The following is a 19,016-nucleotide window of genomic DNA, read 5'->3' as shown; positions in this document are numbered from 1 at the left end:
GAAAAAAGCTGGCCCAATGAGGATCCCGCGGCCCTCAGCCACCAGTGATTGTTGAGAGCTTTTTTCTTTGTCTTTTTACTCTTTACCATGAATTCTTTTCAGACATCATCAGAATATGATTTCTACATTTCAGTACATTTTTAATATTAAAGAAATGCCTTCAACGGAAAGAACAAAATCTTCCTGCTCTTTATTTGACCTTTTTTGGTTTGATGTGATTTAAAAAAAGATCTGGGCAACAGTTTTATAAAGAATGCACAGAGACATTCCTGAAAGAGCACACTAGTGAAAATAATCATGAAAAAAAGATTAGAAGATGCAGCCTCTTGCTCAATCTAACATAACTATTGCTCTCCCAGTACTGTTTCTTAAGGTTGCATTGGTTTTGTCTAAGTCAGTAACAGTGTACTTATCTTTTTCATATTCTTATGTAAGTGTTTCTAACAGAAATTGTACTTTCATGTATGTCTAAGTGGACCAAGCCAAGTTAATATTCATTACCACCAGGCTGGGCAACATGGCAAAACCCAGTCTCTACAAAAAATAAGAACTTAGTCAGGCTTGGTGGTGCCCAACTGTGGTCCCAGCTACTCAGGAGGCCGAGGTGGGAGGATCACCTGAGCCCATGAAGTTGAGGCTGCAGTGAGCCATGATTGCATCACTGCACCCTAGCCTGGGTGACAGAGTGAGACCCTATCTCAAAAAAAATTTTTTAATAAATAAATATATATATATACACACATATATATACACACACACACACACATATATATATATATATTCATTACCAGTTTATCTGCTGTGTAAAAAAAATATAGATGTCAATCTCTCTTGAAAGATGGTAAGTGAACTACTAACTGGCTGCCGTTTCTCCATCTCACCTAGAGCAGATGAAATGCCGATTAAGTGAGCCCAGGTCTACGTGGTTGGATATGTTCTGCTTCATGCAAACTCCAGCCTACATAATAGGTTAGCAAAAATGTCTTTACATTGGCAAAAACAGTCGATGTAATGGTCTCAAACTTCAAAAGAATAATTATTTAATCTTATATACTTTTGAAATAACATTGATCTCCGGTTCAAAGTAGAACTTACTCTCAGGGAACCCACAGTCTAATAGGAGAAAGCAGTGTGCAAATCAATAGTTATAATAGTATCTGATAATGAAGTACAAGCAGAGGCTCTTGGGTAAGGAAGACCTTGTACAGGTCCCAACTCAGGTACCAAGTAGCTGTGTGACTATGGATAAGCCTATTTCTTCTTACGTAAACAGCCATAAAAGTACCATATAGCATTCGTAGAAGATTAAATGAAATATAATATATGCAAAAGAGTACAATATGGTGCCTAATACATAGAAAACACTTCGTAAGTGTCAATCAATACCTGTTAGATGAACATAATACCAAGGCATTTTAGTGGAGGGATTGGTTACCGTGACTAGAAGGCTGAGGGAGGGTGTCGTGGAGAAGGTCCTATGTGAGAATGGAGAGTGGTTCTCTAGCCAGTTCTCTAGCGGAAGGAAGGGTGCAGAGGAGCACAGAACAGCATGTGCAAAGTCATGAGTTACAACATGACATGGGACTTTTGGGGAAAATGCCAAGTCATTACTGGAGCACAAGGTCCTGGAAAATTAGTCTAAGATCATATGAGAAGGTTCTTAAATGATCCATGCAAAGGAGGTTGTCTTTAATCTACAGATGAAAGAAATCACAGAAGTGTTTTTATATGGGAGTGGGGTTGGGGTGAGATGATCAGATCTGCATTTTAGAGAAACATGCAACAGTGTGGAGAATCAGTTGGAGAAGAAAAAACTAGAAGCAGGATGGTGACATTAGGTTTCTCTTCCTGTAACAGAAATCAAGGTATGGCCAGGCGGCACTTTGGGAAGCCAAAGCGGGTGGATTGCTTGAGCTCACCTCAAGTGGGTGGATTGCCCAGCCTGGGCTGGGCAACATGGCAAAAACCTTGTTTCTACAAAAAAAATACAAAAATTAGCAGGGCATGGTGGTACACGCCTGTAGTCCCAGCTACTTGGGAGGTTGAGGTGGGAGGATCACCTAAGACCAGAAGATGGAGGCTGTAGTGAGCTGTGGTTGCATCACTGCTGTCCAACCTGGGCAACAGAATGAGAACCTGTCTGAAAAAGAAACGAGAAGAAAAAAAGAGAAGAAAGGAAGAAGGGAAGAAGGAAGGAAGGAAGGAGAGAGAGAGAAAGAAAGAAGGAAGGAGGGAGGGTGGGAGGGAGAAAGGAAGGGAGGGAGGGACGGAGGGAGGAAGGAAGGGAGGGAGGAAGGAACGAGAAAGAGAGAAAAAGAAAAAAGAAAGAAAGAGAAAGGAAGAAAGGGAGAAAAGAGAAAGAAGGAGGGAGGGAGGAAGGAAGGAAGAAAAAGAAAAGAAAAAAGAAAAAAGGAAAGAAAAAGAGAAAGGAAGGAAGGAGGGAGGGAGGGAAGGAAAGAAGGAAGGAAGGAAGGAAGGAGAAATCAAGGTATATTAGTCTCTAATCAGAAACCTTGAGTTAGTTTTTCCATTGTCTTCAGAATAAGGCCCAGGTACCTTGGCATAAGCTTCAAAGTCCTAACCACCTTGTCTCCACCTATCTCACTTATCCCCTGCCCACCCCATGACGTCCAGCCATACTCTACCCTGTGACAGTCCCTAAGCCACACACAGTCACCTCTATGCTTCCTGCCCTTTCCTCGGCTAGCAGTTTTTTCTTCCTCTCATCCATCTTGAAAGTTCCTACTCATTCTTCAATGTCCCAGTCAAATCTCATCACCTCTGTGAAGGCCTCCATTATCCCACATAGGAGTTACTGATGTCTCCTGTTCCCTTCCTGGCCTGTTATATATCAGTTATGTATTTCTGAAGCTCCTTTTTACTCCTCGTGTAAAAAGTATAAGCTTTTTTCTTTCAGAAAGCCTAAAGGAAGTATTTTGATGACGTCACACTCCCTAAGTTTTAATTGAACAAAAAATTCTTTTCTCTCTGCTGTGTAAAGGTGAACAACTCCTGAATGGAGTCAGTGTTTACGGTGGTGTTAAGAAATGTTCTGCTGTGAGGTTGTGGGGTCTCAGTTCCGTTTAGCTGGAAGGTGGGAGATGCATGCACAAAATCCTCGTTGGTGTTCATTCAAGCTGCCTAAGTAAATCCGGGGTGCACCGGTGGGACAACGGCTGCCTTTGTCTTCCTATTTTGTGTTTTGTATAGAATACCGTATCTGGCAAGACACGCCTTCTCAAACATGAGGAGATAATTGGTACTTTGAGGGAGAGGTTTAGCTTATTTATAATTGTCAAGTGTTTAAATATGCAGAAAAGAAAGAACAGTCGTAGCTTGCCTCTTTTGAAAAATGCCCTCAAACCAAGTCAGAACTCTGTCTAAATCAGATATTTTGAATGATATTTAACTGAAGGTTAGATGTGGATCTTTTAAGTTTTGCTTTAAAATAGGAAACTACATGTTTATCAACAAATTAATTTCTTCTTAAACTCCCCTTATTTGTAGCACTGTTGCTTACCAAAATCCCTCGTGATTAATCTGCTATCTAGACCATTCTATTTCCTATGCGGTGGTGATAGTCAAGGCAGGGGATAGAAATGGCCTGGTCTTTTTTTTTTTTTTTTTTTTTTGAGACAGAGTCTCGCTCTGTCACCCAGGCTGGAGTGCAGTGGCCTGATCTTGGCTCACTGCAACTGAAATGGCCTGGTCTTCTTGCTTATTTTCCTTGATCTTGGCAGCACCTAACACCTAGTTTCCCTCCTTCCCTTGTGAAACCTAAAGCCTTGCTCCCTGCTCTCCTAACTTTCATCTCATCTCTGGGGCCATTTCTGGTCATTCCCTGCTTCTGCTTCCTTCTCCTACATCCTAAATGTGGAAGTCCCTTATAGATGAGCCTTGGCTCCTGGGACATTCCTGTTCTCCCCTTTCTCCTTCAGAGAGCTCTTCCATTCCTGGGGCTACAGCTTCTTCTTCTGGCCTGTGATTCTTGGGCCTCTAGTCCTGCTTTTCTCCTGAGCTCTACTCGCATATTTCCTTATGAATGTCTCCTCTGCTCCTCAAACTAAGTAAATGCAAACCCCCAAACATACCTTGTGTCCTACCCACACCCAGACCAACTCCCTGTACTGTACCCATTGCCTTGTCTCTGCGGGAACATCACCCTTCTTCTAGGCACATGGCTGAAGCATATATTCTCATATAACTCATCTCTTGCTTCTATTCTATGAGACAGGTAATTAATCAGCTTCTATTTTATGACCTTCCCATAGCCATCACCTCAGATCAGACTAGGAGTTCCTCACTTTCCTAGATCACTCCAGCAGCTCCCAGCTGCCCCCCTGAATCCCAAAATCTCCTCTCCTGAGATTTCATCACAATATTTCCAGATCAATCCTCTTCCCTTCTCCACCTCCCAGTAATAAATGGGCACAGTACAGGGTTAGATGTCAGGTTTCAATCATGGTTCTAGTAGTTACGCACTGTGAACCTGTTTCCTTCTCTATGGAATAAGTAGATAATGTCTGTCTTCCAAATCGTATGTAAGAATTAAATAGAATCATTACAGTATGTAAAAGATTATGCATCAATTGCTTAATACAGTATCTGGCACATATAAGGTGTTCATAATGTGGGGTTTTCTTTGCTTTTTCTATTTTTTACTATGCAGCCATAAAAAATGATGAGTTCATGTCCTTTGTAGGGACATGGATGAAATTGGAAATTTTTTACTACATTCAATCTAAATTTGTTGACATAACCTTTACTACCTTCCATAATTTCAAGGTGCCACCTACCTATTCAACAACAACTTTGTTCAGCCTTTTACTCATTAAAACAATATTTACTAAGCATTTGCTATGTGCCCAGTGCTCCAACCTTACTTCTAGGTATAAATTGTAAATATCAGGGAGACTCCAAAACCCCCATCAGCCTCCCTGAGTATCAGCCTTATTCTGTAGGTTTTCATGGGTCTTTTATTAACAAAGTCAGTTATAAACCTCAAGAGTCTTTCTCCACCTACCCTTTGGTTGGGGTTTTGGTCCTTTGTTGATGAAAACTACCTTTTTTAGGAAGTCTAGCCCCAACCAAAAAGGCCTAGTCACCCTCTTTCTGAGAGGAAAGTCAGACATTGTAAACAGAAGTGAAAAACACCCTATCCCTCCCCCAGGTTTTCTCCAAACGCTTTCAGGGATGTACCTTGCAACATAGAGAAGGTGCTTCCTTCCAACTTGTTTAAACTTGGTCCTCCAAATATTCACATTCTTCAACATGTACCTGTCCAGACTTTCCACATTCAGCCTTTCTCATGCCATGCCTATAGAATTGCTGTACTGCTCAAACTGCTTTAGGACCTGTACCAGCTCTTCTTTAAAAAAATGGAGTATTCATAGTATATATCAACCTAAGGAAAGAAAAAATATTAGGAATGTTATTATTAAGAAGAAAAACATTAGAAATGAGACCAAAATTATATATTCTAGCAAGAAAGGAGCTGGCATTTGGTTTTAGAGGAAAAGAGGCATGAGTCATTGATTATCTCAACCATATATAAAAAGTCTGATAATGAGTAAACCGGAGAAGCACAGAGGAGGAAAGAGCGTGATGAAACCAACTCCCCTCCCTCGGGGTGAATCTCTAAGATCCTCTTTGATCTCAGCAGCCCCGTAGGCCCTGGTGTTTGCCTCCGACTTTCTCAGCTTTGAAGCCAGCCTACTTATTAATAGCCACTGTGCTGATTAAGAACTGCAATACTGAGATGACAGAATCTTCTCTTTGTCTTTAGGGAAAGCATGTGTGATGAGTTTACTCTAGACATTCTGAAGACTTTGTCATTTTGAGACAAAGACTGACTTAACACCAAAGGTTGTAAGGTCTGTGTGATTCATTCATTCATCAGCAAATATTTATTGTATTGAGTTGCTACCATATGCCAGGCACCATGCTAAATGCTGAGGCCGTAGCAGTCAGCAAAACGAACACAGTCCCTACCTAGTGGAGCTCAGTCTAGTCACAGGGGTCAGCCAACTTTCTATAAAGGGCCAGATAACAAATGTTTCAGGGCTTTGTGAGCTATAAGGTCTCTGTCAAGACTACTCAATACTGCCATTGTCATGAGAAAGCAATCACAGACAATAAGTAAACAAATGAGCATGGCTGTGTTCCAGTAAAACTTTATTTACAAAAACAAGCAGTGTCCCAAATTTGGTCTGCAGGCTGAAGTTTGTTGACCCCTGGTCTAACAGATGCGACACACATAAATGTAAGTGAATATTTTGCATATTCTATGTTGTTTCAATTCAGACCGTTTGGGTTGCAAGTGACAGAAAATCTAACCCAAACTGAAAAATCCAAAGACAGGGCTAACTTTAGGTACAGATTGATAAAAGGGCTTAGTTTATTTTTCTCCACTTCTCAATTCTTCCCCTGGATTGCCAAAACCCTCAGTTCACTTCTTACTCCATGATAGAAAGGTGGTTGTCACAATTCCAGAATGACGTCGATGGGGAAAGTCCAGTGGATGAGAGAGTCTGCATGCTTTGACTGTCAGTGACTCTGGTTACCTGGACTTGGATCATGTTCCCAGGCCCTCAATAGTTATGGCTCCAGATAATGCGATGTGATGATTGCCTTAGGGTCCTGTCACATACTCTACTCCTGACCCTTGGGTGGGACAGAGAATGGGAGACGGGTAGATTCCAGTTACCAGAAAACTGGTGAAAATGCTGGAGTAAATGCTGGAATGGATGCTGCTGAATAAAATCAGTGCTACATGTGTCTTGTGAAATTCTAAATGAGTACCTCCCAAGGCCACATTTATTAATAGGAGCTCTGTAATATGGTTTCAGCTTTTCCATCTCCATCAGGAAGTAAAGGGTACTGCTTATATGCAAAATACTGTCCAAAATTTTAATATTCACATGTGTTTATTTTACATCACAACCTCAATCTTTTTTTTTTCATGTTACCAGTATTTTTATTCAGTTTAGCCTATGCTAGAATATAAATACATAACAATATGTCCTTTCTTGTAATGGGTAGTCTTTTACATAACTAAAATTTGTGGCTAGCAGTTTATATAACAAAAGAAAAGCTAAATCTGTAAATTATCAGAAAAGAAGCAAGGATATAGGAAAATAATACATTTTATATGAATTATAAAGGACAGTTACAATGAAAATCCATTACTTTCCTCTCAACCCAATTTTACAAAATAAAGTCAACATGTATTATTCTGTGAGCTGCTAAGAGTACATAAACACTGGCCCATTCAAAAGACAGCAGTCAAAGACAAAATGTTATCTTCATGTCATGTACTGTTCTTAGTTCTTTACTGGAGTTGAGCTTCCTTTCATAGTCTTCTTTAGGTGGTGGTAATTTGGCAAGATTTTCATCAAGAAATCCGGCTGTAGTGTCTAAGGCTGCGGTTGCTCAGCCTGCACCCAATGAAGGCAGTCTGCACCATAGATCACCGTATTCTCAGGGATGACTTCAAAAGTGTTTAGGTTGCAACAAGCGCCAGTGAGACAGCCACTTGTCAATATTACATTTCTGCCTACATACGCTTTTAATTCAATGACATTATTATCTCCCATATTCATGGCTTGGGAATGACAGCCAACTTCAAACACATTATTGGTGCCAATGATCATAGGTTTTGGTTCTGGATCTCCAGTGTCAGGAGTGATATTATCCGAGGAAGCATTTATGATAAGGGCCTGTTCTTCTATCAGGTTCCCTTTGCCAATCACTATTGGCCCGGCTTCCACAGTAATTCGTGCTTTAGGATGGATCACTGTCTGAGCTCCTCTTCTGAGTCTTTGCTGCCATGGTACGGCCCCAATGACAACCTTAATCTTATTCAGAATTTAAGTCTTTGATTCATGAACAAATTCAGACAGTTTATTAGTTATTTTCTGGTCTTTGACTATGTTATCCATTTTCTATGTTTTCTCTGTGTGTGAATCCTTAGAGGTAGACTTACCAGACCTTTGTTTACTTTTTGGTGTCAGAGAATCTTTTGAACTACCTGAAGCTGGATTTAGAGCATCTAAACCTAATTAAAGTACTAGGTTTGAACCATTCACTCATGCTAAAGCCACCTTTTTCTCCACAGGATCAGAAAATGGTCCTGAAAATATAACCCTTTCCAGAAAGTAGTTCATGCCACCCTTCAAACAACAGAGGTCGGCAACTGCTTTCTGCACCAGCCACCCCCTTGCCTTGGAGTCCCAGGCCTGTTAAGCAGCAGGCTTAACTCCCTTGTGGTGCAACGGTTCCTATGAACAGGGAACGGAGGACTCCTATTGTGCTGAATGCTTAGTTTGAGAGGATGCCAGTTAGAATAAAGAACCTGAAGAGGAAATGATATTGAAGAAAGGGGGGAAATGAATATTTTTAAGATTGTTAAGAAAATTGCAGTTATTTTTACATTTTCACTTTATACTTCAGAATCAAAGTACACGAGCTCTGCAGCAGAGCACCTTTCTTAAAATGGATTTTTCTTGGCAGTTGCTATGGCAACACATGATACTTTAACCCCAATAAAAATGGAATTTCTTAGAAGGCGGTGCATTTTCTCACCTGTACTACAGCATTTTTTTTGGCATCATCTTTTACTACTATTTCTTTCATTCCTATTCTTTTTTTTTTTTTTTTTTTTTTTTATGGAGTCTTGCTCTGTTGCCAGGCTAGAGTACAGTGGCACAATCTCGGCTTACTGCAACCTCCGTCTCCTGGGTTCAAGCGATTCTCCTGCCTCAGCCTCCCAAGTAGCTGGGACTACAGGTGCGTACCACCACGCCTGGCTAATTTTTATATTTTTCGTAGAGATGGGTTTTCACCATGTTGGCCAGGCTGGCCTCGATCTCCTGACCTCGTGGTCTGCCCGCCTCTGGCTCCCAGAGTGCTGGGATTACAGGCATGAGCCGCTGCGCCCAGCCCTCATTCTTATTCTTGAAACCAAAATATACTCATTCCCCTAAAAAGCCTGTGCAAAAACGTTTGGCTGCATAAAGGCCCATCCCTCAGAAACATCCTCCACATTCCTGTTTATGTTACATCTGATCCCTCCCAGCAAGCCTTCCTGTGCCCAGCTCCTGCCCACCTCCTCTGGCCCTTCGCCAACCTTCAGAAACCCTGTGTCTTTTTGCTGCACTCTTCTTACACCAGATGGCCAATTGCAGTGCCTGCCCTTGTCCACCCTCCCTCAGAGTACATGCCATGCTCCAAAGTCACCTCTTTTTCTCCCTCCCCTCCTCCTGCCCCCTTCAATCTACCCACCAGTCAAACTCACTTTACTTAACACATTCTGCTAAGCCAGGCATTCAAAGAACAGTTTCTGAATAATCCACAACGAGTAGAAGTATATGTTATTTTCCCTTAATCCTCGTATGTATTGGTGGAAATCCAGATGGAAAGAGAGTTTTGAGCTGAGATCCTTCCCTTAAATTAAGTCATTTGCAATAAAGCAATGGTTCCCCACCTGTGGACCAGAGTTATTGACAAGGATCTGAGAAAATTCATATGCACACTGCTATACGATGAATGTTTGTGTCCCCTCCCAAATTCATGTGTTGAATCCCTAATCCCCAATGTGATGGTATTCGGAGGTGGCCTTTGGGAGGTAATTAGATCTAGATGAGGTCATGAGGGTAGGTCCCCCATAATGAGATGAATGTCTTTATAAAAAGAGGAAGAGAGACCAGAGCGCATCAAGGAAAGGCCATATGGGGAGGTCCGCATACACATTGTTATAAACTGGAAGCAGGAAGAGAGGCCTTGCCAAGAACCTGACCATGTTGGCACCCTGATCTTGGACTTTCAGCCTCCAGAACTGTGAGAAATATATGCTTATTGATTAATCTGCTCAATCTATGGTATTTGTTATAGCAGCCCAAACTAAGACCCTCACTAGCCATTGCTGGTATCCTGGATAAACAGGCACTACTGTTTTTCAAATATATATAGATTGTTTTGAATTATAAAATCTAAATTCATTTAAAATTGATTCTGGATTCATAGGAGCTTTTGGTAAGGTACTTTATCAATCCACAGATACTAAAAAATACAAAAACATGTCAATGGAATCCTCAATCATTAATTTATGCAAATAATTTGCTATAAGGATTTCTAATGTTGCAAATAATTAGAAATAGCAATAAAGTCTAATGATAGAGAATTGGCTAAATGGAATATATATAAAAATATAATTCATGCTATATACATAATATAATGAAATATATATAATAAAAATCTCCATTAAGTCATATAAAGATAACTAATGTTTATTGAACATTTATTATGTGCAACTTATAAAAATTTTTCAGGTGTTAAATCATCTAATCTTCACAGTGGCCTTGAAAAGTTATTTTCCTGGTAAGGAAACTGAGGCACAGAGAAGGTACTCTTTCTGGGAGCACACAGATTAGGGGCACAACTCAGACCCAGCTCCAGATACCCCAGTTTCAGCATCTGGGCTCTTAATCCCTACACTTTATTAAATCAAAAGATTACAAAACAGTCTGTCCTTTTCTACCAGATGGCTCTATTAGGTCATATTACCAGGCACACCCTCAGCTCCAAACACTCTACAATGATTGATAAAATATAAAAAGAGATCGCATTGTGGTTTTGATTTGCATTTTCCTGATCATTAGTGAAGTTGAGCATTTTTTGCCATTTGTATACCACCTTACACTCTCAAGAATGGCCATAATCAGCTGGGCGCAGTGGCTCATGCCTGTTATCCCAGCACTTTGGGAGGCCAAGGCAGGCGGATCACCTGAGGTCAGGAGTTGGAGACCAGCCTGGCGAACATGGTGAAACCCTATCTCTACTAAAAATACAAAAATTAGCTGGGTGTAGTGGTGGTGCATGCCTTAATCCCAGCTACTCAGGAGGCTGAGGCAGGAGAATCACTTGAACCTGGGAGGTGGAGTTTGTAGTGAGCTGAGACCATGCCACTGCACTTCTGCCTGGGTGACAGAGTGAGACTTTACAAGAAAGAAAGAAAAGGAAGGAAGGAAGGACGGAGAAAGAAAGAGAAAGAGAAAGAAAGGGAGGAAGGAAGGAATGACCATAATCAAAAAATAATAGATTTTGGTGTGGATGCGGTGAAAAGGGAATACTTCTACACTGCTGGTGGGAATGTAAACTAGTACAACCACTATGGAAAACAGTGTGGATATTTCTTAAAGAAGTGAAAGTAGAACTACCACTTGATCCAGCAATCCCACTACTGGGTATCTACCCAGAGGAAAAGAAGTCATTAAATGAAAAAGATACTTGCACACACATGTTTATGACAGCACAATTCACAAGGGGTGCATAAACGTGGAACCAACCCAGATGTCCATCAATCAATGAGTGGATAAAGAAACTGTGGTCTATATGCAATAGAATACTACTCAGCCATAAAAAGGAATGAATTAATGGCATTCACAGCAACCTGAATGGAGTTGGAGACTATTACTCTAAGTGAAGTAACTTGGGAATGGAAAGCTAAACATCATATGTTCTCAGTCATAAGTGGGAGCTAAGCTATGAGGATACAAAGGAATAAGAATGACACAATGGACTTTGGGGACTCAGGGAGAAAGGGTGGGAAGGGGGCGAGGAATAAAAGACTATACAGTGGGTTCAGTGTATACTGCTCGGGTGATGGTTTGCACCAAATTTTCACAAATCACCACTAAAGAACTTACTCATGTAACCAAATACCACCTGTTCCCCAAAAACCTTATGGAAATAAAATATATATATACATAAAAAATAGAGAGAGAGAGAGAAAAAAAAAGAGAGCCAGAGAGAGAATTAGAAAGATGTATTTGTTTTCTTGGCTCACTGCAACCTCCGCCTCCTGGGTTGAAGCGTTTCTCCTGCCTCAGCCTCCCTGAGTAGCTGGGACTACAGGCACTCGCCACCATGCCCAGCTAATTTTTTTTTTTTTTTTTTTTGTATTTTTAGTAGAGAAGAGTTTTCACAATGTTGGCTAGGCTGGTCTTGAACTGTTGACCTCAGATGATCTGCCCACCTTGGCCTCCCAAAGTGCTGGGATTACAGGCATGAGCCACCGCTCCTGGCCAGTATTTGGTATTAAAAGCAAGACGAACATCTCTGTGATGAAGAAGCAGAGCAGAACCCAAGTGGTGAGTGAGGCCACAGCCTCCAGGTACTGAGCCCAGCAGCAAGCAGAGGCAGCTGGGAGGAAACCTGTTAGGGATGACAGGGGCTAAAAATGCTGGAAGTGCTCCTTGCCAGGAAAGTGCTAGGAGCCTGGGTTGCAGCTTGAAAGCAAGGGCTGTTGTGGGGCCCGTTTTTGCTAATGAAGCTCATGCCTGCCACACTCAGGGCTATATGGCTTGTCTAAAGGGGAGTCAGTTGGCCCCAACACAGCCTCATCATGAAGGTCTGGCCAAGCCCCCTCCCCCTGGGTGCCTAGATCTGCACCCTCCCTGACATCACCACAGAGCAGGGGCCCCCAACATCCAGTGGTCCAGATGGACACAGTGGCAAAACCCCACACAACAAGAAAGAAGAATCAGAGAAAAAACAAGAACCATCCTGTTGTGAGAAAAAGCACAGGGCATTGGTGAATGAATTGAAAGAAAGCAAACACGTCTGATGTTCCAGAGGCCAGGTGACTCTCTGGAGTTGCAGGAGGTTAGGAGGTGGATAGGGCCAGACAGTACAGGGCCTTGTTGGCCATATACAGGATATTAATTTTGATCTTAAAAGTTAAGCAAGTTCTGCTTGAAAAGCAAAACCAACATACCAATATTGCAGTCATCCAGGTGCAAGATGAATGTATTGAATGTATTCTGGATTGGGATGGTACCAGTGGCAAAGTGGAAAGAGATTCAGAAGATAACATCAATAGAATTCTTACTTAGTTCCCCTTTTTCTCTGCTGAACTGCCCCCAGAAATGCTTGTTGGGCTTTGTAAAGTAATATTAGGCACACTTTTTTTTTTTTTTTTTGGGACAGAGTCTCATTCAGTTGCCTAGGCTGGGTGCTGTGGCACAAACATAGCTCACTGCAGCCTGGATCTCCTGAACTCAAGTGACCCTCCCACCTCAGACTCTCAAGTAGCTGGGACCGCAGATGCATGCCACCACACCCAGCTAATTTTTTCTTTTTTTTTTTTTTTTTTTTAGTGGAAATGAGGTCTCATTATGTTGCCCAGGCTGGTCTTGAACTCTTGAGTTCAAGTGATACTCCTGCCTCAGCCTCCCAAAGTGCTGGGATTAGAGGCATGAGCCACCACACCTGGCCTCAGGCACACTTATTTTCCTGAACTGCTTCACCCTTACCTCAAAAATATGATAATAAAGGACTATGCAGAGACATATAAACAACTGCTGTAGCATAAACCAGTAGCAATGCAATAGGAGGTTCCTCTTTTCTCAGCTCCTCAAAAGACAATTCCGTGTTAGGCACATTGGAGCTTGCAATAAAATAACTTGCATTTGAGGCCTGTGCCTAAGCTGACTGCACAGAGCTGCACATTTCCATCTTAGTTTTTGTTTTATTATAAACAAGTTGACATATTTGACATGGTTTTGACATATTGACATGACTGGTTGATACTGTGTGTGTGTGTGTGTGTGTGTGTGTGTGTGTGTTTGTTTGTTTTGAGACAGACTCTCACTCTGTTGCCCAGGCTGGAGTGCAGTGACACGATGTTGGCTCACTGCAATCTCCACCTTCTGGCTTCAAGCGATTCTTCTGCCTCAGCCTCCCGAGTAGCTGGGATTACAGGCGCCTGCCACCATGCCTGGCTAATTTTTGTATTTTTAGTGGAGACGGGGTTTCACCATGTTGGCTAGGCTGGTCTTGAACTACTGACCTCAGGTGATCCACCCGCCTCGGCCTCCCAGAGTGCTGGGATTACAGGCATGAGCCAACGCACCCGGTCAATAGTGTTTTTTCAATAAAAACATCATAAAATATGTTTTAGTTCTCCCTTCGCTATTTTTAATGAAATTATAGATTTTCAACGCTCCTTTTTTCCAATGTCACTTTGAATTTTTATCTCTAGGGACCCTTTGGCTCAAGTCAACTGCACATTCCATACACCTTATAATCTCTTATTTATGCAAATGGTCATTTCTCTGATTACCCATGATTTCAGTTTTACTTGATTGGAACATGAAACTCTAGTTAGGGATGGTCTTGGTCTTCACAGTTCACTTTAAAAGTTAAGGGAATCATAGTGTCAGTGCCGTGCCTTGGAGGGAAAAGTGGGCAGTCTGTTGCCACAGAGCAGGGCACAGCCCTTTAGTCACATGGGCACCATGTTATAAAGACCCCATTTCCACTCAGCTTACGGAGTCATTACTAATTATAGAGATGTCATTATCACAATGTCCTGAGTGAGTTTCCTATTTTATTTTGCTAAAGGAAAGAAGATGAAGGAAGGTAGAGAGAGAAGTAACCGTGGTGGAGAGAGGGAAGCCCCTCTCTTTGGTGCGATGTGGTTGAGGGATGTGGAAGAGCACATAATTATCCACAGTGTTTTTTGAGGATGGTGGGAATGGAGAGAGGATGGAAATGAGCCACAGCAGAACAGCCTTTGAATACCTTCATGTTTAATAGACATCACTCACTGGTATAATAGGACACTTTATGCTAATGAATTTAATATTCAAATATAATAATAAAATGTATGTATAAAAATTTTGATCTTGAATCAAAGGAATTGTGTGTCCATCAAACCCTTTTCTTAACTCCACTCAACCTCATCTTGCTTCATGGTCTGTTGTAAGGCCAGATTGTTTCATAGTCAAGCAGTCAAGTTCATGAGTAGTCCACAGGTAAAAGTTCTCATTCCCTCATTGTTTCCCCTTAAACACAGCCTGGGTCAGAGGTGGGGACAGAAAAGCAGTAGCAAAAGCCAGACATGGTGGCATATGCCTATCACCTTAGCACTTTGGGAGGCTGAGGCATGAGGATCACTTGAGCCCAGGAGTTTGAGACCAGCCTAGGCAACATAGTGAGAAACTATCCATATGGGAAAAAAAAAAATTAGCTGGGCAAGGTGGCATGCACCTGTAGTCCCAGCTACTCGGGAGGCTGAGGCAGGAGGATCACTTGAGCCTCGGGAGGTTGAGGCTGCAATGAGTCGTGATTGTGTCATGGCACTCCAGCCTAGATAACAGAGCAAGACCCTGTCTCTTGAAAAAAAAAAAAGGCCAGGCTCGGTGACTCATGCCTGTAATCCCAGTACTCTGAGAGGCCAAGGTGGGCAGATCACCTGAGGTCGAGAGTTCGAGACCAGACTGACCAACATGGAGAAACCCCATCTCTACTAAAAATACAAAATTAGCCGGGAATGGTGGTGCATGCCTGTAATCCCAGCTACTCGGGAGGCTGAGACAGGAGAATTGCTTGAACCCAGGAGGCGGAGGTTGCGCTGAGCTGAGATCACGCCATTGCACTCCAGCCTGGGCAACAAGAGCAAAACTCAGTCTCAAAAAATAAAATAAAATAAAATAACAAGAATCAAGAGTGATATATAGGAACAGAACAGAGCCCTCAGAAATAACGCCGCATATCTACAACTATCTGATCTTTGACAAACCTGAGAAAAACAAGCAACGGGGAAAGGATTCCCTATTTAATAATGGTGCTGGGAAAACTGGCTAGCCATATGTAGAAAGCTGAAACTGGATCCCTTCCTTACACCTTATACAAAAATTAATTCAAGATGGATTAAAGACTTACATGTTAGACCGAAAACCATAAAAACCCTAGAAGAAAACCTAGGCATTACCATTCAGGACATAGGCATGGGCAAGGACTTCATGTCTAAAACACCAAAAGCAATGGCAACAAAAGCCAAAATTGACAAATGGCATCTAATTAAACTAAAGAGCTTCTGCACAGCAAAAGAAACTACCATCAGAGTGAACAGGCAACCTACAAAATGGGAGAAAATTTTCACAACCTTCTCATCTGACAAAGGGCTAATATCCAGAATCTACAAAGAACTCCAATAAATTTACAAGAAAAAAACAACCCCATCAAAAAGTGGGCAAAGGATATGAACAGACACTTCTCAAAAGAAGACATTTGTGCAGCCAAAAGACACATGAAAAAATGCTCATCATCACTGGCCATCAGAGAAATGCAAATCAAAACCACAATGAGATACCATCTCACACCAGTTAGAATGGCGATCATTAAAAAGTCAGGAAACAACAGGTGCTGGAGAGGATGTGGAGAAATAGGAACACTTTTATACTGTTGGTGGGACCGTAAACTAGTTCAACCATTGTGGAAATCAGTGTGGCGATTCCTCAGGGATCTAGAACTAGAAATACCATTTGATCCAGCCATCCCATTACTGGGTATATACCCAAAGGACTATAAATCATGCTGCTATAAAGACACATGCACACATATGTTTATTGCGGCGCTATTCACAATAGCAAAGACTTGGAACCAAGCCAAATGTCCAACAATGATAGACTGGATTAAGAAAACGTGGCACATATACACCATGGAATACTATGCAGCCATAAAAGATGATGAGTTCATGTCCTTTGTAGGGACATGGATGAAATTGGAAATCATCATTCTCAGTAAACTATCGCAAGGACAAAAAACCAAACACCGCATGTTCTCACTCATAGATGGGAACTGAACAATGAGAACACATGGACACAGGAAGGGGAACATCACACTCTGGGGACTGTTGTGGGGTGGGGGGAGTGGGGAGGGATAGCATTAGGAGATATACCTAATGCTAAATGACGAGTTAATTGGTGCGGCACACCAGCATGGCACATGTATACATATGTAACTAACCTGCACATTGTGCACACGTACCCTAAAACTTAAAGTTTAATAATAATAATTAAAAACAAGAGTGATATATAGGAATATAAACTAATTATTTCCTTTTCTTTTGTCATTTTGCCATGTGACAATTTTACATGTATCCTTCACTGGTTGGATATTTGAATATGTGCTTCTTTGGGGAATTTGTGGAATTTTTATTTTAGGTCAGACGTGTACGTTGCATTTGTGTAGGTTTTCTTCAGTTGGTCATATATAAATCCATAGTAAGCTAAAATTTTAAAATCAATGGGAAAGTGTGGGGAGTCCTCTGGAACCAGTTGTTGTTGTCATTGTTTTTATTGTTGTCACTTTTTTAAAAAGGTCGCTGACTAGATGGATGTCTGGAAGCATTGCAGTTCAACGCCCCATCCCCTGGCCCTGGCCCCTGTTGTGCTGGGGAAAGCACTAGAGCGTGGTAGCAAAGACTCTTCTAACCCACGTGTCTCTGGCATTCTCTTCCCCCTGGGGTGGAAAAATCAGCTCAGCATTTAGAAGGATTATTTGAGAAACTGTAGAGCAAAGTGGATAATCATATGTGCTTGAGAGTCAGACTACCTGAGTTCAAATCATGTTTTATATCTCTGTGCTTCCCTCATTGGGTCATCAGAAGGATTAAGTCCATATAAAAACATGGAGAGTCACACCTGGCACACAGAAAGTCCTCAGTAAATGTTTGCTCGTGGTAAATTTATTAACCTCATAAATAGAAAGAAAACAGATTGGTTAAAGTTTTTCATGACTTTATTAAAGTAACAGGATTCAGCTTTATATAATGATTTTTAAATTGAGCATTTGAGTTTAAGGATTCAGGGTAGTAATATTTTCCCAGCTGACAGTCTCACTCACACATGAGGTAATTTCATATTTTCCAGAGGCTTATTTTAAATTCATTCAAATTCACTAAAATCACAAAAACTAAGAATAAAGGAGTAGACAGGAAGTATAAATGCAGGAATCTTCAATAAATGTTGGAAAATATAACTTCTGAATTTGAAAAGTGATGGAAGGAATAATGGTGATCAAAGAGCAACCTTAGTCACACCCAATCTTCTACTCTCGATGGCCTGGCCTCCTACTAGAGAGAAACCATCACATGTAAATAGTGGGCAGGACGGGAGGAAGGAGAGTCAAGAGAAACCAACCATGAGCATGAACCAAAGGGCTTCAGTACTTGGCCGTGACCTCCAAAGTACTTGAAAACTGAGGGACATAGGCCCCCAGAGCAAATGAAATCATAGATTTGGTCAAAGTGTAATGAAGACAACAAAACCAAAGCATAGCTGTGGCCTGACCCCAGCTGCCCCCGCCACACCTCAACTCTCAGCAAATAGCTGGTTCCATTCAAAAATGAGGTGTAATTTTTCTTTTAGAAAAAGGAACTAGCATATGATCTTCGCTGGATTAAAAGAGAGGAGAAGAAAGAATGTAAGCAAATAATGTTCTGTATATCAAATGGAAAATTACAGGAGGAAGGTTCAGACTAATTACAGTTCTTTATAACAGCTCTTCACAGTGTCAAAGCATTCACAAAACACATTTAGACATCTCTCTCTCTCAAGGAAAATGGTGGAGGGAGATAGAGAAGTAGAAAAAAGAAGAGACATATTTAAAGATTATATAAGTCAACAGACAGATGAAAAGTGATCTCTGAGAGCTTAGGAAAAATGGTAGACAAAAGCAAAAGATTACAGAGATTGAAACCATAGTAGATGAAACAAAAATAGAAAAATCATAACTAAAACCATCCAAGGAAATACAGTAATTAGGCTAGAGGCTATTATACAACATGAAATGAAAATACAAAATAGATATAAAACGATAAGAAGAGTTTGGTGCAGTGATGCATGCATATAATTCCAACTACTCAGGAGGCTGAGGCAGGAAGATTGGTTGAGTCCAGGAGTTGGAGACCAGCCTGGGCAACATAGCAAGACCCTGTCTCAAAATAAAATGATATGAAAGTAAAAGTAATAATAGAGAAAATGTATAATTATGGGAGATTGTCAAAGAAGGGTCAACACATGCAAAGTTTGTGTCTCTGAAGAAGAAAACCAACAGAAAAAATATATATATAAATATATATATAATAAAATACAAATAATTATTCTAACAAAGGAAACTTTTGTTCAAATAATGGAATGTAAAGGTAGAAAGGGCACACACAATGTCTC

General features: G+C 41.1%; 1 protein-coding gene and 1 pseudogene across 50 annotated transcripts in view; one reads left to right on the top strand and one right to left on the bottom strand.

Moving 5' to 3' along the window:
- Positions 1-19,016, top strand: part of CEP112 (centrosomal protein 112) — a 599,014-nt gene that overhangs the window by 570,523 nt on the left and 9,475 nt on the right. The gene's annotated exons all lie outside the window — the stretch shown is intronic.
- Positions 7,270-8,634, bottom strand: LOC112129613 (dynactin subunit 6-like; annotated as a pseudogene).

Source organism: Pongo abelii, chromosome 19 (assembly GCF_028885655.2).
Source record: "Pongo abelii isolate AG06213 chromosome 19, NHGRI_mPonAbe1-v2.0_pri, whole genome shotgun sequence".
In the NCBI taxonomy this organism is placed as follows: domain Eukaryota; kingdom Metazoa; phylum Chordata; class Mammalia; order Primates; family Hominidae; genus Pongo; species Pongo abelii.
This window is presented reverse-complemented; position numbering and strand designations above follow the sequence as displayed.